Below are 22629 nucleotides of genomic sequence, written 5' to 3' on the forward strand. Positions count from 1 at the left end.
CCATCACCAACACCCAGAGTTCACTCAGACTCACATCCATGGAGTCAGTGATGCCATCCAGCCATCTCATCCTCCGTCGTCCCCTTCTCCTCCCACCCCCAATCCCTTCCAGCATCAGAGTCTTTTCCAATGAGTCAACTCTTCACATGAGGTGGCCAAAGTACTGGAGTTTCAGCTTCAGCATCATTCCCTCCAAAGAAATCCCAGGGCTGATGTCCTTCAGAATGGACTGGTTGGATCTCCTTGCAGCCCAAGGGACTCTCAAGAGTCTTCTCCAACACCACAGTTCAAAAGCATCAATTCTTCGGCACTCAGCCTTCTTCATAGTCCAACTCTCACATCCATACATGACCTCAGGAAAAACCATAGCCTTGACTAGATGAACCTTTGTTGGCAAAGGAATGTCTCTGCTTTTGAATATGCTATCTAGATTGGTCATAACTTTCCTTCCAAGGAGTAAGCATCTTTTAATTTCATGGCTGCAGTCACCATCTGAACCGATTTTGGAGCCCCAAAAAATAAAGTCTGACACTGTTTCCACTGTCTCCCCATCTGTTTCCTATAAGTGATGGGACCAGATGCCATGATCTTCATTTTCTGAAAGTTGAGCTTTAAGCCAACTTTTTCACTCTCCACTTTCACTTTCATCAAGAGGCTTTTGAGTTCCTCTTCACTTTCTGCATTAAGGGTGGTGCCATCTGCATCTCTGAGGTTATTGATATTTCTCCCGGCAATCTTGATTCCAGCTTGTGTTTCTTCCAGTCCAGAGTTTCTCATGATGTACTCTGCATAGAAGTTAAATAAGCAGGGTGACAATATACAGCCTTGACGTACTCCTTTTCCTATTTGGAACCAGTCTATGGTTCCATGTCCAGTTCTAACTGTTGCTTCCTGACCTGCATACAGATTTCTCAAGACGCAGGTCAGGTGGTCTGGTATTCCCATCTCTTTCAGAATTTTCCACAGTCTATTCTGATCCACACAGTCAAAGGCTTTGGCATAGTCAATAAAGCAGAAATAGATGATTTTCCGGAACTCTCTTGCTTTTTCCATGATCCAGCGGATGTTGGCAATTTGATCTCTGGTTCCTCTGCCTTTTCTAAAACCAGCTTGAACATTAGGAAGTTCACAGTTCAGGTACTGCTGAAGCCTGGCTTGGAGAATTTTGAGCATTACCTTACTAGCATGTGAGGTGAGTGCAATTGTGCGGTAGTTTGAGCATTCTTTGGCATTGCCTTTCTTTGGGATTGGAATGAAAACTGACCTTTTCCAGTCCTGTGGCCACTGCTGAGTTTTCCAAATTTGCTGGCATATTGAGTGCAGCACTTTCACAGCATCATCTTTCAGGATTTGGAATAGCTGAACTGGAATTCCATCACCTCCACTAGCTTTGTTCGTAGTGATGCTTTCTAAGGCCCACTTGACTTCACATTCCAGGATGTCTGGCTCTAGGTGAGTGATCACACCATCGTGATTATCTGGGTCATGAAGATCTTTTTTGTACAGTTCTTCTGTGTATTCTTGCCACCTCTTCTTAATACCTTCTGCTTCTGTTAGGTCCATACCATTTCTGTCCTTTATCAAGCCCATCTTTGCATGAAATGTCCCCTTGGTATCTCTAATTTTCTTGAAGATATCTCTAGTCTTTCCCATTCTGTTGTTTTCCTCTATTTCTTTGCATTGATCACTGAAGAAGGCTTTCTTATCTCTTCTTGCTATTCTTTGGAACTCTGCATTCAGATGCTTATATCTTTCCTTTTCTCCTTTGTTTTTCGCTTCTCTTCTTTTCACAGCTATTTGTAAGGCCTCCCCAGACAGCCATTTTCTTTTTTGCATTTCTTTTCCATGAGGATGGTCTTGATCCCTGTCTCAGGGTACAATGTCACAAACCTCATTCCATAGTTCATCAGGCACTCTATCTATCAGATCTAGGCCCTTAAATCTATTTCTCACTTTCACTGTATAATCATAAGGGATTTGATTTAGGTCTTATCTGAATGGTCTAGTGGTTTTCCCTACTTTCTTCAATTTAAGTCTGAATTTGGCAATAAGGAGTTCATGATCTGAGCCACAGTCAACTCCTGGTCTTGTTTTTATTGACTGTATAGAGCTTGCCCATCTTTGGCTGCAAAGAATATAATCAATCTGATTTCGGTCTTGACCATATGGTGATGTCCATGTGTAGAGTCTTCTCTTGTGTTGTTGGAAGAGGGTGTTTGCTATGACCAGTGCATTTTCTTGGCAAAAGTCTATTAGTCTTTGCCCTGCTTCATTCTGTATTCCAAGGCCAAATTTGCCTGTTACTCCAGGTGTTAGTTGCCTTCTTACTTTTGCATTCCAGTCCCCTATAATGAAAAGGACATCTTTTTGGAGTGTTAGTTCTAAAAGGTCTTGTAGGTCTTCATAGAACCATTCAATTTCAGCTTCTTCAGTGTTACTAGTTGGGGCATAGACTTGGATTACTGTGATATTGAATGGTTTGCCTTGGAAATGAACAGAGATCATTCTGTCATTTTTGAGAGTGCATCCAAATACTGCATTTCAGACACTTTTGTTGACCATGATGGCTACTCCATTTCTTCTGAGGGATTCCTGCCCACAGTAGTAGATATAATGGTCATCTGAGTTAAATTCACCCATTCCAGTCCATTTTAGTTTGCTGATTCCTAGAATGTCGACATTCACTTTTGCCATCTCTTGTTTGACCACTTCCAATTTGCCTTGATTCATGGACCTGACATTCCAGGTTCCTATGCAATATTGTTCTTTACAGCATCAGACCTTGCTTCTATCACCATTCACATCCACAGCTGGGTATTGTTTTTGTTTTGGCTCCATCCCTTCATTCTTTCTGGAGTTATTTCTCCACTGATCTCCAGTAGCATATTGGTCCCCTACTGACCTGGGGAGTTCCTCTTTCAGTATCCTATCATTTTGCCTTTTCATACTGTTCATGGGGTTCTCAAGGCAAGAATACTGAAGTGGTTTGCCATTCCCTTCTCCAGTGGACCACATTCTGTCAGATCTCTCCACCGAGTCCCACCCGTCTTGGGTTGTCCCACGGGCATGGCTTAGTTTCATAATTGGTTCCGGGGTCAGACTGAGTCCGACGTAAAATCTGGCTGGGTCAAAGTCAGTCCAAATTAAAGTGAACTGGTAGTAGTGTGAGGCCTCAAGTAAATTAAAATTTGTTTTAAGGCTGAACCAGCAGTTTAAATTTACCACAGATAATCTTGAATTACGGTGGCTGCAGTGCGGGAAGTTGAACAATCTCAGGCTTTACCAGCGTACTAAGAGCGGCGGCAGCTGAGACCGGCGCACTAAGAGCAGCCGAGCGGAGCTACCCCACGTCCGAGGTCAGGGGCAGAAGCTGGGAGGACCCCATGCACGAAGGGCGGCGGCCGAGAAGAGTTACCCCACGTCCGAGGTCAGGGGCAGCGGCCGAGAGTGCCAGGCTGCAACGACGCAGGAAGGGAGAGAAGAGCTACCCAAGTCCGAGGTCAGGGGCAGTGGCTGGGAGGAGCTACCCTGCGTCAGAGGTCAGGGGCGGCGGTGGAGAGGAGATACCACTGGAATGAGGTCAGGGGCCACGGCCATGAGGAGCTACCCCACGCCCCCACGCCTGAGGCCAGGGGCGGCGGCCGGGAGGACCAACCCCACGTCCAAGGTGCAGTGGCTGCGAGGGCTCAGGAGGGCCTAGAGGAGCTATCCCATGTTGAAGGTCAGGAAGGGCGGTGGTGAGAAGATACAGCTCGTCCAACGTAAAGAGCAGCGGCTGCGCTTTGCTGGAGCAGCCATGAAGAAATACCCCACACCCAAGGTAAGAGAAAAACTATTAACTTATCCAATTTAAAGTAAGGTGTAACAATTATATTGTAAACGCTATCAGTAAAATTATCAAAATAAATAATGTGCTGACGAGACAGTAGAGCTTCTATGGTTATGTGTCCTTAGTGACTACACTGAATGGCTTACAATTACACAGGGATTTTTAATATGGATCAGCACATGTCTCATTATTTTGTATTCCATACGTTTTTAGAGGAAAAGGCCATCAAGACCATGTATTTTTAAACTCACATCCCACTATTCCTTTCACATAGTGGGCCTTCTAGAAACATTTGGTGGACAAAATATATAGTGGTATACATAGCTTACTCCTTGGAAGGAAAGTTATGACCAACCTAGATAGCATATTGAAAAGCAGAGACATTGCCAACAAAGGTCCGTCTAGTCAAGGCTATGGTTTTTCCAGTGGTCATGTATGGATGTGAGAGTTGGACTGTGAAGATAGCTGAGCACTGAAGAATTGATGCTTTTGAGCTATGGTGTTGGAGAAGACTCTTGAGAGTCCCTTGGACTGCAAGGAGATCCGACCAGTCCATTCTAAAGGAGATAAGCCCTGGGTGTTCTTTGGAAGGAATGATGCTGAAGCTGAGGCTCCAATACTTTGGCCACCTCATGCAAAGAGTTGATTCACTGGAAAAGACTCTGATTCTGGGAGGGATTGAGGGCAGGAGGAAAAGGGGACGACAGAGGATGAGATGGCTGGATGGCATCACTGACTCGATGGACGTGAGTTTGAGTGAACTCCAGGAGTTGGAGGGAGGCCTGGCGTGCTGTGATTTGTGGGGTCGCAAAGAGTCAGACACGACTGAGTGACTGAACTGAACTGAACTGATACATTACCAGGGTGGAAATTAACAAATATTTGATCATTTAAGGAAAAATAAATTAAAATAATGAATATATAAAGAATATTATCATATTAATTATTTCAATTGTGGAATACAATGTATTTTTCCATTTCCTTGTATTATTTTCAAATTCGTTCATCAAAGTTTTAGAGTTTTCAGAGTATAGTTTTTAAACCTCCTTGGTTAATTTTATTCCTAGATATTTTATTATTTTGATGCAGTTTTAACTGGGACTGCTTTTTTATTTTCCTTAACAGTTATTATCGAAAAACAATAAATTGCTGTATATTAATCAGTGTATTATTAATATGCTGAATCCTGAAACTTTACTGAATTCATTTGTTACTCTTTCACAGAATTAGAACAAATAATGCTAAAATTTGCATGGAAGTATAAAACTTCAAATTGCCAAAGCAATCTTGAAAAAAAGAACAAAGCTGGAGATATCACATTCCCTGACTTCAGACTATATGACAAAGCTTCAGTCAACAAAAGAGCGTGGTATTTTAGTCTTTTAGTTGCAATGGTAAATGGGATTTATTCCTTAATAAATAAAGAAGAACTGGACAACTATGTGTAAAAGAATGAAATTAGAACACCATACACACAGATAAAATGGATTAAATACCATTCTTAGAAGAAAACAGGCAGGCCATTGTATGACATAAATCATAGTAAGATCCTTTATGATCTTCCTCCTAGAATAATGGAAATAAAAATAAATAAATGGGATCTAATTAAACTTAAAAGCTTTTGCACAGCAAAGGAAACTATAAACACAGTGATAAGACAACCCCCAGAATGGGATAACATAATAGCAAATGAAAGAACTGACGAAGGATTAATTTCCAAAATACACAAGCAGATCATATAATTCAATAACAGAAAAACAAACAACCCAATCAAAAAGTAGGCAAAAGACCTTACAACAGACATTTCTGCAAAGAAGACACACAGATGGCTAATAAACACATGAAGAGATGCTCAATACTACTCATTATCAGAGAAATGAAAATCAAAATGACAATGAGCTATAGCCTCACACCAGTGAGAAAGGCCATAATCAAACAATCCATAAACAACAAATGCTGCAGTGGGTGTAGAGAAAAGGGAATCTTCTTGCATTGCTGGTAAGAATAAAATTTGATACAGCCACTATGGAAGACAGTATGGAGAATCCTTAAAAAAAATAGGAATAAAACCACCATATGACCCAATAATACCACTTCTAGGCATGTACCTTGACAAAACCAAAACTGAAAAAGACACATGTATTCCAATGTTTATTGCAGCACTATTTACAATAGCTAGTACATGGAAGCAACCTAGATATCCATTGATGACTGGATAAAGAAACTATGGTACTTATATACAATGGAATACTACTCAGCCATAAAAAGGAACACATTTGAGTCAATTCTAACAAGGTGGATGAACCTAGACCCTGTTATACAGAGTGAAGTAAGAGAAAAACAAATGTTGTACATTAATGCATATGTATGGACTCTAGAAGGAAGGTACTGATGAAACTGTTTTCAAAGCAGCAATGGAGAACACAGAGATAGAGGAAACTCTTATGGACAAGGGTAGGGGAAAAGAGGGAGCGGGTGAGATGAATGGAGAGAGTAGCATGGAAGCATATACACTAACATATGTAAATAGATAGCCACTGGGAATTTGCTGTATGGGGATTCAGGGAACTCAAACTGGGGCTCTGTAATAACCTAGACAGGTGGGAGTGGGTGGGAGGTAGGAGAGAGTTTCAAGAGGGAGGGGACACATGTATACCTATGGTTAATGCATACTGATGCATAACAAAAATGAACCAATACCATAAAGCAATCATCAGTCAATTAAAAATAAATTTAAAAAATATGATACTGGCTTCAAAACAGACACAAAGAGTAACAGAATAGAAAGCCCCCAAATAACCCCACACACCAATAGTCAGTTAGCCTAAACAAAGAAGGCAAGAATAGAGAATGGAGAAGACACTCTCTTCAATAAGTAGTGCTGATAAAACTGGGCAACTAAATGTCAAAGAATGAGATTAAAATATTTCTTCATACCTTATACCAAAAACAAACTCAAAATGGATTAAAGACCTTAATATAAGACCTGAAATTAAAAAAAAAAACAACAACAACAACAAACTCCTAGAAGAACACAGGTATAACAGTTAATGACATAAATTTTAGGAAACTTTTTTTTTTTTTTTTTTTTTTGCTCTGTATCCTAAGGCAAAATAAGCAAAAGCAAACATAAACAAGTGGCACCTAACTAAACTTAAATACCTTTCATAGCAAAGCAAATCAGCAACAAAACAAAAAGAAGGCCTACTGAATGACAGAGGTGTGTGTGTGTGTGCTGAGTCATGTCAACTCTTTGTGACCCCATGGACTGTAGCCTGCCAGACTCCTCTGCCCATGGGATTTTCCAGGTAAGAATCCTGGAGTGGGTTACCATTTCCTTCTCCAGGGGACCTTCCTGACCCAGGGATCAAACCCACATTGCTTACGTCTCCTGCATTGGCAGGTGGGTTCTTTCCCACTGTACCACCTGGGAAGCAGCACTCAATGAGAGAGAATATTTTCCAATAACATGATCAAAAAGGGGTTAATATCCTAAATATATGAATAGCTCATATTGACTCAATATATTAAAAAAAAAAAAAAAACTGATTATAAAACAGGCAGAACAGCTGAATAGCCAGTTTTCCAAGGAAGACAGACGACCAATGGGGATATGAAAAGATGCTCAACATTGGTACTCACCAGAGAAATGCAAATTAAAACCACAGTGAGTTATCACCTCACACCTTTTACAATGGCTACTATCATCCAAAAGTCTACAAATAATAAATAATGGAATAGATGTAGAGAATGCTGCTGCTAAGTCGCTTCAGTCATGTCCAACTCTGTACAATCCCATAGACGGAAGCCCACCGGGCTCCCCCGTCCCTGGGATTCTCCGGGCAAGAACACTGGAGTGGGTTGCCATTTCCTTCTCCAATGCATGAAAGTGAAAAGTGAAAGGGAAGTCGCTCAGTTGTGTCTGACTCTTAGCGATCCCATGGACTACAGCCTACCAGGTTCCTCCGTCCATGGGATTTTCCAGGCAAGAGTACTGGAGTGGGGTGCCATTGTCTTCTCCGGATGTAGAGAATAGAGAACCCTTATATACTATTGGTGCAGATGTAAATTGGTGCGGCCACTTTGGAAAACAGTATGGAGGCTCTTCAAAAAACTAAAACTAGAACTACCATATGATCCAATAATTCCATTCTTGGGTATATATTCAAAGACAAGTGAAACAGCAATTTGAGAAGGTACATGCACCTCAGGGTTCATAGCAGCATTATTTACAACAGTAGAGATATGGAAGCAACCTAAATGTCCTGCAACAGGTGAATAGAAAAATGAGATTTTTGTTGTTGCTGTTGTTTAGTCACTAAGTTGTGTCTGATTCTTTGTGACCCCATGAGTCCTCTGTCCAGTGGGTTTCCCAGCAAGAATACTGGAGTGAGTTGCCATTTCCTTCTCCAGAAGATCTCCCTGACCCACGGATTGAACCTGCATCTCCTGCATTGGCTGGTGGACTCTTTACCAATGAGCCACCAGGGAAATTCTATCACTTATATATGTTTTCTAAAAAATAAAACAAAGAAATGTATATAACAAAACAGAAACAGACTCATAGATACAGAGAGGAGACTACTGGTTTCCAGTGAAGAGAAAAGTGAGGAAGGGGGAAAATAGGGTTGTGGGATTAAGAGATACGAGATACTAACTACTATGCATAAAACAGAAAAGTAATAAGGATATATTGCAAAGCACAGGAAGATATAGCCATAGTCTTGTAATAAACTTAAAGTAAAAGTGAAAGTCACTCAGTTGTGTTCGACTCTTTGTGACCCCCAGGGACTATATAGTCGATGGGATTCTCCAGGCCAGAATACTGGAGTGGGTAGCCTTTCCCTTCTCCAGGGGATTTTCCCAACCCAGGGAACGAACCAAGGTCTCCTGCATTACAGGCAGATTCTTTACCAGCTGAGCCAAAATGGAAGCCCAAGAATACTGGAGTGGGTACCCTATCCCTTCTCCAGCAGGTCTTCCAGTCCCAGGAATTGAACCAGGGTCTCCTGCATTACAGGCAGGTTCTAGACCAACTGAGCTATGAGGGAGGCACACTGTAATAAATTTAAATGGAGTATAATATATAAAAATACTGAATCACTATATTGGATACCTGAAACTAATATGATATTGTAAATCAACTCATACTTCCATTAAAAAAAAAAAAAGGAGTACACTGTAGAAAACAGAAGTAACAAGCAATTCAATAGCTCAGGGAAAGAGAACTAAAAATGATTTTTTTTGTGTTAATTAGATATACATGAATACCCTGTGCATTAATACAAGGTACTTTATACATATAATCTCCAGAAATGAAGATGAGTTTTCAGAAAAATAATAAAGTATGGATGCCAGTTGGATAAAAATACATCTCAGGTGTGTACTGACTTTATTGTACAGTGCTCTACATAGTGGATAGTGTACTCATATGCCTATAAAGGAAAGATAGTGTCGCTGAGTAAGAAGAAACCTTGCAGAACTAATGTAATCACTTCCACTTCAGAAAACAAGCTTTCAAATCAGAGTTATTTCTAAGAAACTAGAACACATGAAGCTCAAAGTTCAAACACTGGAACTGTTGTTGAGTCTCAAAAGACACTGTCTCTTTCATCCACAGATGAATATACATAAAAGAATACATATATTCTTTTACTTGTGCTAAGTTCAAAATCTGACAAGTACTTTTCACTTATTTAGGACTACTGTGGATGGCATACATCTAGGGTGACTTAATATGGGTTTTTTCTCCCCAAATAGTTTAACTGTGGTAAAATACATATAATGTAAGATTTATCACCTCAACCATTTTTAAGTGTATAGTTAAACTGTATGCAAGATTAATTTTAAATGCACATTTTATAATATTTTGAATATTTACATTCTGCTGCTGCTGCTGCTAAGTCACTTCAGTCGTGTCCGACTCTGTGCGACCCCATAGACGGCAGCCCACTAGGCTCCCCTGTCCCTGGGTAGCCCTATCTATCTTTGCCAGGCAAGCTAAAGCAAACCTATGATTGCAGCTAGAATAAAAAAAATAAATAAAGTCTGCTGATGAAATATTTTCCTTCACCTAGTTACCTCAGCAAAACAACAATGCATTCAATGTAATAAGTGTATTCACTTTACTGTAATCCTTTAAACAAAAGGTTGGTTGTTTCTCTGAATTGACAGATATCTCAGGATGTATACTCATGACCTTACATAGAAACCTCTAGAGCCAAAAACTGGTTCACTGGTTTGGCACCTGAGAGAAACAAGCAATCTCTTTGGGTTGATTTTATTTTTCCATGAGACAGCATATCTTAGACTTCATCTTAAATCTATCAATCTTACCCCGTCTGTAAGAACTATGTCTTTTAAAATGACAAAACTGTGTCTTCAACACCTTTAACTGCCTTAACCATGTTTGAAGCAGGGTCTCGGGTTACTACTATGAAAATGGAGAGGAAGTTACAGGCTGTGATGGGAATGTATATTAAATTAGATCCTTCCTGAGCTGGTAAAATATATGAAAAAAAAGAAATGAAAATAAGAAATAATAGTGCCAGTCATTCATCACTTTAGAGACATATTTTAAAATACCCATAAAATTCTATACAGTTCAGAAACTCTTCTCATTTTAACAATATTATGTCTCTGAAGACCTCATAATGGAAATAAATATTTGCAATGAAAGCTCACTTTGTACAGTAAGGGCAATTAGATTTTTTTAAACTATTCTTTCTTTATGTCACTTTTGCCTTGCCCTGGTGAGTGACGAGGATTATATTGTGTATATAGTACATACTTGAGTAATGCAATTTTCCAACAGTTTTCTTTAAAATCTTGGCATGAACTGCAACTACAAAATAATTGTGTGTGTGGCAAGTGATCTTTAAAATCATTTTCCAAGATTGGTCTGCTTTCAGCAGAACCTTTTCGCTTTTGATTAATACTCTTTCCTGTTTTCTAGTTCAGAACACAGCTTCCTAGAGCTACAAATTCAGTTTATGGAGTGCCTTTGACCCACAATCCACTGGATAAAAATAAGTGTCAATCCAGTGAAATGCAAAGATCTATTTCTTCAGCATCTTCAGGTTTTCATGGACAGTGCAGGGGCTCTGTAAATTTTCAGTTACTGTGTGTGCACAAAGTGCCAAGAAAGAGAGTTAAAGTAGCATTAAAAAAAAAAATCTATTGTATTTCCTCTAATCTAGTCTGTCAGATGATTTTGGATGAAGTACCTATAGTGACAAGAGCTCAAGAGTTCACTCCAAGTTCTTCATAACACAGAACAAAAGGGAAGTTCATGCTGAAGGCCTTTGGGTTTATATTCATTCAATAACCCTTCAGAGTTACTACTTAGATTTCAGTAGCACCAAAACTCACACTACTTTCTCTCCTTACTCCCCTCATTAATATCCACTTAACCATATTCTGATTATTCTGAAAAAACACAGTGAGAACCAAAAGGTTTCAATTCATTAAAAACAGTCATCAATATTGACAACCACTTTGTCCTCATATCCAAAGGGCATCTGCCACAAGACTTGAAGTTAGAAGGAGCCAAGTTTTTATTTCTTCAAGTCTACTACTTATATTCAGTTCCCCCATTTCTTTCCTTGTACATATGCCACCATCCCTTGCTCTGCCACCCATGCATAACAATGCACACAATTCTTTATGACAGCTGAGGAAAGGGACGAAAAATGGGAGAGCTAGGAGCGGATGAGCTGTGGGAAACACTGTACATTGCTTTCAAAGCTTAAAACGCATGATAGGATATAAATTGTCTAAAAATATAAAATAATGTCAGTTCATCCCTGTTTCTGATACTTTAAGAATAGTACAGCACTTTCTGATATCCTGAAGGGTTGCAATACTCTAATGAAAAGCAGAAAAGCTATAAAGAATAATAGTGACAGTAAAACTTACTGATTAAGACATGGACTTTATCCCTGGTTCAAATAGTGACCCATCGTGTTGTTGGCTGTTTCCTTGGACAAGTCACTTAAAAGCTCTAAGTTATAATTACCGTCTTTACCTCAAAGATGAAGAAACTGAAGTTTAGAAAGTTTAAGTACAAGCTTACATGAGACGTAAATAAGACTTGAAACCAGATACATCTTAGTACAATAGTCCTGCTCTTTCTCATTATTATGACATGACCACCTCACCATGATTATACAGAATTTTTTTTTCCTACATGTAAACCCTTCCATCTAGGGTCACAAGCATGTCAAGTGCTGAGCAAATTTTGTCTATTAAAACTATGTTCAATAATCTTAACTATGCAAGGCATTTCAGTCTGAGGTGTGGAACAGTTGGAGATGAGAAGAAAAGATCGGCATTGGTTAATGTGGACAGACCTCCTTGTGCAAAATTTGCAAAATTAATTAGCCTGATGTGATAATTTTTGAAAACTCTTAGTCAAGCTGCCATAAATATGTCCAAGAGTGTGCCTTCTCTGTATGTTTACATAATTTTACCCGAAAGATGAGCAATTACTATTCATGTACATTGGCTGTATTTAGGTGCAAATGAGGTTTCCATGATTTCACAAGTGTCCAAGATAATTATTGTTTTGGTGAACACAGGCCTGAGAGGCAGAGTCTTGGCAGCTGCAACTGAAGTGAAGAAAGCAGTTTCAATCTCCTGCGGCAGAACTGTCTCAGCAGGGGCTGGGCTCAGGATGATAAAAGAGAAAAGGACAAAACAATCCATGGACCAGGAGGCTTCATGTAAATAAGAAGCACATGATTTTTATACGAAGGTGAAATCTATTTCTGTATCACTCTTTGTAACAAAACCTTTTGTCAATGACATCCCTAACTTCACGTAGGGTGTATCTGCTATGACCTATGACAACTTACACTTTCCACAGCTTATTTTATTATTTTGTAGCTCTTTAGAAGTCATAGATCACTTTAATGTTGTTGCTGGAAGGATAACAAGTCATGATGAGTAGATCACAATATTTTTAAAACCACAATTTATATTCCATTTCACAATGAATAATTATGTGGGAGACAGCCTAGTTAAACAGAAAAGGGTAAAGTAATTCAAGGGGCCAATTAGTAACTGCAAGCAACTGAATCACTTAAATATTATTTACGTTACCTTGGTTTTTCCAAGTAGGAAAAAAATGACCTAAATCTTTTTTAACTTCATGACCTCAACTACTAAAATTATATAAGAACTCATACACAATTTCCATGAAGTAAAGAAGAGTGGCAAACCCATAATTTTTGTCTATTTATTTTGAGTACATCCTCAAACAAATGTTGACTGACTTACTTTTGAAGGGAGTCTTATAAAATTGAATGTGGTGTGACATTTGTGCAGAATGCAATCCCTTACCATCTTGACACAAAGAGCATGGACAAAGTGATGACTTTTAAGTAATTATAGATTAAGATGACTGACTTCAGATAGATAAGTTTAAAGTGATGGGTATTTTTAGATAATTGAATAAGTCAACTAGAGCAGAATAAAATAATGTAGTTAGATTGTACCACTATTATTTATGATAGTTTTGTGATGAGACTCTCTTTTTCTAGGAATCTATATAAAATGTAGACAAATGTTGACGCTGGAAATCTGCTTGTATTTTATTTTGACAGCATTTTGTCACCTCTAGTTTGATAGATGTAGGAAATCTCCTGAGACTTATTGATTCTGAATGCACTAGTAGGAAAAAATTCATTTGCAAGGGAAATACTTGGCACAGAGAATAAGGTACCATTTATGCAAAATTCAAAAAAAAAAAACAACACAAATTGTGTCGACTGTAGTCTTTTATAAATATTTATGATACTAATTACAGAAATTTGTCCTAGTTTGCTAGTGAACGGGCTAACCAAATCTCATTAGAAAAATAAAAATTCAGTAAGCAGAATCTTATTACATCTATAAACTAGGATGGGCATAGTATTTGAATGTCTTAACTTAAACGTCCTTATATACATTATTTGACAAACTGAAAAGAAAAATATAATCCTGATGCACAAAAGCAGATATAAACAATCAATCAGAATATTTTAGAGTACCAAGCCAGGCATTTCAATGATCTTGACTGAGCTATAATCATCAAATAATACGTTCTCTACCTGCTTCTGATTTATAATAAATAATCCTAGAATTGGTGTCAGTATATTTCTTTCTCCAATTAATCAGCTAATTAGTCAAGTAATGTCAGTATTTACAGAACATTTTTTTTTTAATCAGAAATATGTCTTTTGTGCTTTGAACATCATCATCAAAAAAGTAAAAAGATTTCTCCCACAAAATGAGAGAAAACATTTACAAATCATATTATCTGATAAGGGACTTGTACTTCAGAACACACAAAGAACCCTTACAACTCACTAATAAAATAGGCAATTCACACACTTTACAAATGAGAAAGGGGGTCTTCACTGGTGGCTCAGTGGCAAAGAATCTGCCTGCTAATGCAGGGGGCACTGGTTCAATTCCTTATCCAGGAAGATCCCACATGCTATGGAGCAAATAAGCCTGTGCACCACAACTTTTGAGCCTGAGCTCTAGAGCCCTGGAGTCGCAACTACTGAGCCCATGTGCTGCAGCTACTGAAGCACACCAGCCCAGAGCTGGTGCTCCACAACAAGCAGAGCCACTTCAGTGAGAAGCCTGCTACTGCAGCTAGAGAGTAGCCCCCACTCACCACAACTTGGGAAAAGCCCATGCACAGCAGAGAAAACTCAATGCAGCCAAAAATAAATGAATAAATAAAATTATTAAAAATGAGTATCTGAATGCATATTTCCTCAAAGAAACAGTTTCTCAAAATGTGAACCATAGAACTAGAAGATGATCAATAATTCTATTCCTAGATATCTACCCTAAATAAAATGAAAAGATATATTGCAAAGCAATTATCCTCCAACCAAACATTTTTTAATCTAATTAATATAAAAAACATACATTTACACAAAAGCAAATACATGAATATTCATAGTAGCATTATTCATAGTAGCTGTGAAGTAGAAACATGCTAAATGCCTATCAACTGATGAATGGATAAATATATGGTATATACATACAATGGAAAATTACCATCAGTAAAAAGGAATTAAGTACTGAGATATACTAGAACCTGGATAAACCTCAAAAACACCATACTAAATGAAAGAGGCCACTTACAATGGCCATGTACTATTTAACTCTATTAACATAAAACATCCACAACAGTCAAACCTATAGAGACAGAAATTAGGAGTTGATTAGTGCTAGCCAGAGAGGTGAATGGGGAGCTCCTACTATTTGCTGCATTGTTTCTAGAGTGATGATTCTGATGGTTACATTACTTTCAATATACTGGAAACCCATGAATTATATACTTAAATAGGTGAATTTTATGATGTACAAATTATATCTCATAAAGCTATTTAAAAAGATTGTGTCTTTTTCTTTCTGTATTTGTATAACCCATATTCGAGATTACTTAACTACTTTTATTTTTTGTTTATTGCTTAATGTTATTTTTTAAAATATAGTTTTAATTTTCATATGGAAATAGCCCATTCAAAACTCATTGTTGGATGAAAATTCACTTGAATTAGTAAAACTTAATAGAATCATATCTACAGAAAAACCTCAAACACTTTATAAGAATTATCAGTTTGGGTATTCCATGTCATGCTGCTGTTACTGCTGCTAAGTCAGTTCAGTCGTGTCCAACTCTGTGCGACCCCGTGGACAGCAGGCCATGAGGCTCCTCCATACACAGGATTCTCTAGGCAAGAATGCTGGAGTGGGTTGCCATTTCCTTCTCCACCATGTCATGCTAGAAAATAATAAATTTCTTGATTCATATTAAATATGGGAATACCAGACCACCTGATCTGCCTCTTGAGAAATTTGTATGCAGGTCAGGAAACAACAGTTAGAACTGGACATGGAACAACAGACTGGTTCCAAATAGGAAAAGGAGTTCTTCAAGGCTGTATATTGTCACCCTGTTTATTTAACTTCTATGCAGAGTACATCATGAGAAACGCTGGGCTGGAAGAAGCACAAGCTGGAATCAAGATTGCCGGGAAAAATATCAATAACCTCAGATATGCAGATGATACCACCCTTAATGCAGAAAGTGAAGAGGAACTCAAAAACCTCTTGATGAAAGTGAAAGACGAGAGTGGAAAAGTTGGCTTAAAGCTCAACATTCAGAAAATGAAGATCATGGCATCCGGTCCCATCACTTCATGGGAAATAGATGGGGAAACAGTAGAAACAGTGTCAGACTTTATTTTTCTGGGCTCCAAAATCACTGCAGATGGTGACTGCAGCCATGAAATTAAAAGACGCTTACTCCTTGGAAGGAAAGTTATGACCAACCTAGATAGCATATTGAAAAGCAGAGACATTACTTTGCCAACAAAAGTCCATCTAGTTAAAGCTATGGTTTTTCCAGTGGTCATGTATGGATGTGAGAGTTGGACTGTGAAGAAGGCTGAGCGCTGAAGAATTGATGCTTTTGAACTGTGGTGTTGGAGAAGACTCTTGAGAGTCACCTGGACTGAAAGGAGATCCAACCAGTCCATTCTGAAGGAGATCAGCCTTGGGATTTCTTTGGAAGGAATGATGCTAAAGCTGAAACTCCAGTACTTTGGCCACCTCATGCAAAGAGTTGACTCATTGGAAAAGACTCTGATGCTGGGAGGGATTGGGGGCAAGAGGAGAAGGGGAGGACAGAGGATGAGATGGCTGGATGGCATCACTGACTCGATGGATATGAGTCTCAGTGAACTCCGGGAGTTGGTGATGGACAGGGAGGCCTGGCATACTGCGATTCATGGGGTCGCAGAGTCGGACACGACTGAGTGACTGATCTGATCTGATCTGATCTGATTAAATGTGAGGCCAATGTTTTGCATCCGTCTAAAGGTTTTATTTTTTTGTTATTTTTTTATTTTTCTCATTCTTTTTTTCAGTTTTTTTTTTTAACTTTACAATATTGTATTGGTTTTGCCATATATCAACATGAATCCGCCACAGGTATACACGTGTTCCCCATCCTGAACCCTCCTCACTCCTCCCTCCCCGTACCATCCCTCTAAAGGTTTTTAAATGTGTGTGATTAGGGAAGAATATTAAACTAAGATTCTAGGCTTCAGATATTTAGAAAGAGTAGTTATTAGATGGTTCAAAATCTGATAAATTTTATAGTTAGGAATGCTAGTGAAGGAAAGGAAAGAACCTCAGGGTATCTGAACAAACTTTTAAGTAAAGTCTATTTGTTGAAGTCACATAAAGGAATAAAAAGGTAGTGAAAAGTAGCAAATAGGAACAAATAATAGATGGTAATACATTTCAGGTATTTTTATTGAGAGAGAAAGAACAGATTTTTTAAAAAGAGAAGAAAGAAATAGAACTAATGAAACAAAGCATTGGGTGATTGATTTTCCTAACTGCCTCATGGTAAAGTAAATTGGGATCAGTTTTCCATGATAAATAAAAGACTACTGGAAAAAATTTACTTTACCATTAGTCATAAGATACATATTTCAGCCTTATGGAGGCAGGAGGGCACAGAGAGGCAGCTGAAATCAGGCCACCTGTGTTGAATTGTATCCCTCTTACTGACAGCAACTTGAGGAAGTTAATTAATTTCTATTTTCTTTGTTTCCACATGCAAATATCATAGAGTGATATCTGTACATCTTAGATACATGGTTTGGTTCAGTTCAGTCACTCAGTTGTGTCCGACTCTTTGAGACCCCATGAATCGCAGCACACCAGGCCTCCCTGTCCATCACCAACTCCCGGAGTTCACTCAAACTCATGTCTATGGAGTCGATGATGCCATCCAGCCATCTCATTCTCTGTCGTCCCCTTTTCTTCCTGCCCCCAATCCCTCCAAGTATCAGAGTCTTTTCCAGTGAGTCAGCTCTTCGCATGAGGTGGCCAAAGTACTGGAGTTTCAGCTTCAACATCATTCCTTCCAAAGAACACCCTGGACTGATCTCCTTCAGAATGGACTGGTTGGATCTCCTGCAGTCCAAAGGACTCTCAAGAGTGTTCTCCAACACCACAGTTCAAAAGCATCAATTCTTCGGCGCACAGCTTTCTTCACAGTCCAACTCTCACATCCATACATGACCACTGGAAAAACCATAGCCTTGACTAGACAGATCTTTATTGGCAAAGTAATGTCTCTGCTTTTTAATATGCTATCTAGGTTGGTCATAACTTTCCTTCCAAGGAGTAAGCGTCTTTTAATTTCATGGCTGCAGTCACCATCTGCAGTGATTTTGGAGCCCAAAAAAATAAAGTCTGATGCTATTTCCACTATTTCCCCATCTATTTCCCATGAAGTGATGGGACCAGATGCCATGATCCTTGTTTTCTGAATGTTGAGCTTTAAGCCAACTTTTTCACTCTCGTCTTTCACTTTCATCAAGAGACTTTTGAGTTCCTCTTCACTTTCTGCATTAAGGGTGGTGTCATCTGCATATCTGAGGTTATTGATATTTCTCCCAGCAATTTTGATTCCAGCTTGTGCTTCTTCCAGTCCAGCGTTTCTCATGATGTACTCTGCATATAAGTTAAAAAAGCAGGGTGACAATATACAGCCTTGACATACTCCTTTTCCTATTTGGAACCAGTCTGTTGTTCCATGTCCAGTTCTAACTGTTGCTTCCTGACCTGCATATAGGTTTCTCAAGAGGCAGGTCAGGATATATGGTATGCTATAATATAAGGCTGTTAGATAGGACTCTATTACTAGATGGCACTTTAACAACAGAAATATAACTTAACCTCATTGATGAATGAGCAAGTAAGCACAGTGATGTCTAAGATTTCTTCCAGTTCAAATTTTATGCCATCCATTTTTTTAAAAAATTTAGGATCTAGTATTAACAGTTTGATCTATAGGCTGGCCTGCAAGTGCTGAAGATCAGACCCATGAATTCTATCCCCACAATTTGAATAGTCAGAGAAACCTCAGGTAGACTGTGAATGAGGAAAATGCCCAGTGGAAAAATCTAGAATAACACAAATCTATCTGTGATGGCCTTTTTACTGCATCAAATTAATTACTACAGTGATGAAAAGGAGTATAGCAGCTATTTTTGTAATACTGTATACACATCATCTTCTGGTTCTTCATTCAAACACTACCATGGACACTGCTGTGAGGGGACTATGCAGAAGTTATTAAAGTGCTAATTAGCTGACGAAGTAAGAGAGGCTACGCTGGTGGACCTGACAATCAGTAGAAGCCTTTTAAAAGCAGACTTAGGCACCCCCTGAGACATATTCCAACAACTGGTGATCTACAATTTATTTTTCCTTTACTGGATTTTCCTTTCCTTATTACTTCTGAAAACAGCTTCATTCAGGGCCCATGAGGGTTTCAGTCTGCTCATGATCTTGCCTTCCTGACCATCTTTCCTCTGGATTGCAGACTTCCATCATTAGTTCCCACAACCACATGTTCCTTGTAAGTTTTCTCTCCTTTTCCCACTGACAGATAGACTACACTTTTGATTAGACAAGACATTGACTACTTTTTTGATTAGACATTTCTAAGAGGTCCAGAAAATGTTTCTTTCTGTCCTCTCCACTTTGGTTCTTAATTCATCTGCTCATGGCAAGCACTTCCTCCATAACAATACAAAGGCCTAGGTATTGTTGTTGCTGTCCAGCTGATGAAATTCTAACTGAAAAAATAAACTAATAAAAAAGACCAGATATCAAGGAGTAAGTAAAAGTTAACAGATATAAATTCAGATTGCCTTATAAATCTAAATTTTCACCTTTAACTGCATATGCTTGATCTTTACACATAATATCACAGTTCTTGAAGTTCTCTGCAACTCATATGAATTTTAGATTGTTTTTATTCTTTCTGTTAAAAAAAAATGCCAATGGGATTCTGATGAAGACTGCAGTTAATCTGTAGATTGGATAATAAGGATATCTTAATAATATAACATCTCTAATCCATAAACATGAGATTTCTTTCCATTTATTTGTCTTCAATTTCTATCAATATTTTATAGTCATATATATATGGATATTCCATCTTCTTAGTTAAGGTATTCCTAAATATTTTATTCTTTTTATCTTACTATAAATGGAAAAATAAAGAAATTTCATCCAAATCAGAGAGGAAGAAATAAAATTATCTCTGCTTGCAGATGACATGATGTTATGTGCACAAAATCCTAATGATGCCACATATCCAAAACAAACAAACAAAAAAATCTGTTAGCACTAATAAACTCAGTTGAGGATGCAAAATCAACATGCAAAAATCAGTTGTACCACTATACAGTAACAAGAAACTAAATATGAAAAAAACAATCTCTTGTATTTTTAATTATTTATGTTAATCATCTTTGGGACATATAGGACAGTTTCCAGTAAAGAATGTTCCAGAAAATATGTGATTCTAAAGGTGTACTATACAAAAATGCAGTTTTGTTTGTGAGCAAGTTCCAAAAAACTTCCTTCTGTTAAGGAAGTCAGAGTAGTGTTCAGAGAAGAGCTACACAGATGATAAACAATTGGAATATAGGAGCCATTTCAGGAGCTAAAGAAACTGAGACTATGTCTGGAGACTATTAAAGCAGAGGATTGTAACTTCTTGTTTTCCAGAAAGTCCTGGAAAACAAGAATAAAGAAAATGGATTTACACAGAATGAGCCATATTAAAAATACATAAAATTGTCTTGGTAGTGACTGTTGTTAATTACAGAAATGATTCAGGCCATAGACTCTCCTTCTTGGCAGACTTATAAAAAGTAAATGGTTTTGGTTCAACTGGGAGAAAAGGTAATGAAAGAATGGATCTCTGATGGATCCTATCAAGGTTCATTAATAGAAAACAACTGCTTAAAGGAACTTTTGAAGAAATAATATATCTCTTCAAAATAACTTGCAAACTGAATCTGAGTGATAACAAGTGACTGGCAGGTATCTCAAGGCTACAAAGGATATTTTTTTATCCAATGTATTTTAATGAACGAAACTGAGATTTATGAATTCATGATTTGCTACATGTATAATTTTGGAAAGCTCTAAAAATGTACTGTAAATTAGATGCCAGTCCAGGATCAATGCACGATACTGGATGCTTGGGGCTAGAGCATTGGGACGACCCAGAGGGATTGTATGGGGAGGGAGGAGGGAGGAGGGTTCAGGATGGGGAACACATGTATACCTGTGATGGATTCATTTTGATATTTGGCAAAACTAATACAATTATGTAAAGTTTAAAAATATGGACTCTGTGGGAGAGGGAGAGGGTGGGAAGATTTGGGAGAATGGCAATGAAACATGTAAAATATCATGTAGGAAACGAGTTGCCAGTCCAGGTTCGATGCACGATGCTGGATGCTTGGGGCTGGTGCACTGGGATGGCCCAGAGGGATGGTATGGGGAGGGAGGAGGGAGGAGGGTTCGGGATGGGGAACACATGTATACCTGTGGCGGATTCATTTTGATATTTGGCAAAACTAATACAATTATGTAAAGTTTAAAAATAAAATAAAATTAGAAAAAAAAAAAGAAGAAAAAAAAATAATAAAAATAAAATAAAATTTAAAAAATAAATAAATAAAAGTAAAACAAAAACAAAAAACAAAAATAAATAAAATAAAAGATATAGACACATTTAAGGGAGTAAGTGTGCAAAAGTCACAGTATATACTATGGAAAGCATTCATCTCTCTGTATAATATCTAAAGTACTTTCAAAGCTTGAGTATAGCAGATTGTTACAAATATAATAAATTTTATTAGAAAAGAAATCCAATACTTAGAAAGGTTAAAAAACAGAAATGATCCTCATCCTTGAGAATTCAAAATCTAAAAGTGAATCTGATTCAGTTCAGTTCAGTTCAGTCTCTCAGTCGTGTCCGACTCTTTGCGACCCCATGAATCGAAGCACGCCAGGCCTCCCTGTCCATCACCAACTCCCGGAGTTCACTCAGACTCACGTCCATCGAGTCAGTGATGCCATCCAGCCATCTCATCCTCTGTCATCCCCTTTTCCTCCAATACTTAATTGCCTAATGCACAAAAATGTGATGCTAGAAGTACAAAGAGTTGTAGGTGCATAGGAGATGGAGTTACAGCCTCTACTAGGGAACAAAATATTCAAAATGGATTTTATAGAATGAGCAAGAGTTTCTCAAACACATAAGGCAGTGGGCAGGCTAAGTAGAGAAAACCACAAAGGCATAGAAGAGAGAGAGAGAGGATGATATGCCAAAGAATCTGAAAAGTTTAGTATGCCTGGAAGGCAAAGTAACCACAGGAATAGCAGAATATTAGTTAGAACCAGACTATAAAGATACCCTTGCCTGGAGAATTCCGTGGACAGAGGAGCCTGGTGGGTTGCTGTCCATGGGGTCGCACAGAGTCGGGCACAACTGAAGTGACTTAGCAGCAGCAGCAGAATAAAGGTAAAGTGTCTGGACTTAAACCGTTCAATGAAAATTCATGTGTAAATTAGTTTCCTTAGTCTCAACCCCACAGTTCTAATTGGGAAGATGACTGTGTTGCAGCTTTTCAAGGATCAAAGTTTGAGAACCTAGAATACAAGGCAATGGGGAACCAAAGAAATTCAAATTTTTGTGTTCCTGAGAAACCTAACAAACTCTTCCAGAAAATTTGTAAGAAGAGTCAATTACATCACTTTTCTTGATCCACAAATGGTTTCAAAAAGTGCTCAACAGGACAATAATGTCAACTGTGCCCCTAGACTGGAGAAGAAAACAGACAAATCTACAAAAATCTCCCAGGTCTAAATTCACTGCACAGTGCATTGGAAAATGACTGGATTTT

General features: G+C 38.3%; 1 protein-coding gene across 23 annotated transcripts in view; it reads right to left on the reverse strand.

The window, feature by feature from the left end:
• The window catches only part of LOC147369038 (uncharacterized), a 1156454-nt gene that overhangs the window by 251579 nt on the left and 882246 nt on the right, over positions 1 to 22629 (reverse strand). For 12 of the 23 annotated variants that reach the window (XR_015167167.1, XR_015167162.1, XR_015167166.1 and 9 more), the window contains one exon: positions 5314 to 5395. The exons of 9 other annotated variants lie outside the window; for them this stretch is intronic. The gene's annotated coding sequence lies outside the window, so the exon portion shown is untranslated. Of the gene's footprint in view, positions 1 to 5313; positions 5396 to 22629 lie in introns of those variants that run through there. 2 more of the 23 variants (XR_015167140.1, XR_015167147.1) reach the window with 1 other exon arrangement.

Source organism: Bos grunniens, chromosome 7 (assembly GCF_055505025.1).
Source record: "Bos grunniens cultivar Pamir isolate PY7600 chromosome 7, Bosgru_T2T1.0, whole genome shotgun sequence".
NCBI lineage: Eukaryota > Metazoa > Chordata > Mammalia > Artiodactyla > Bovidae > Bos > Bos grunniens.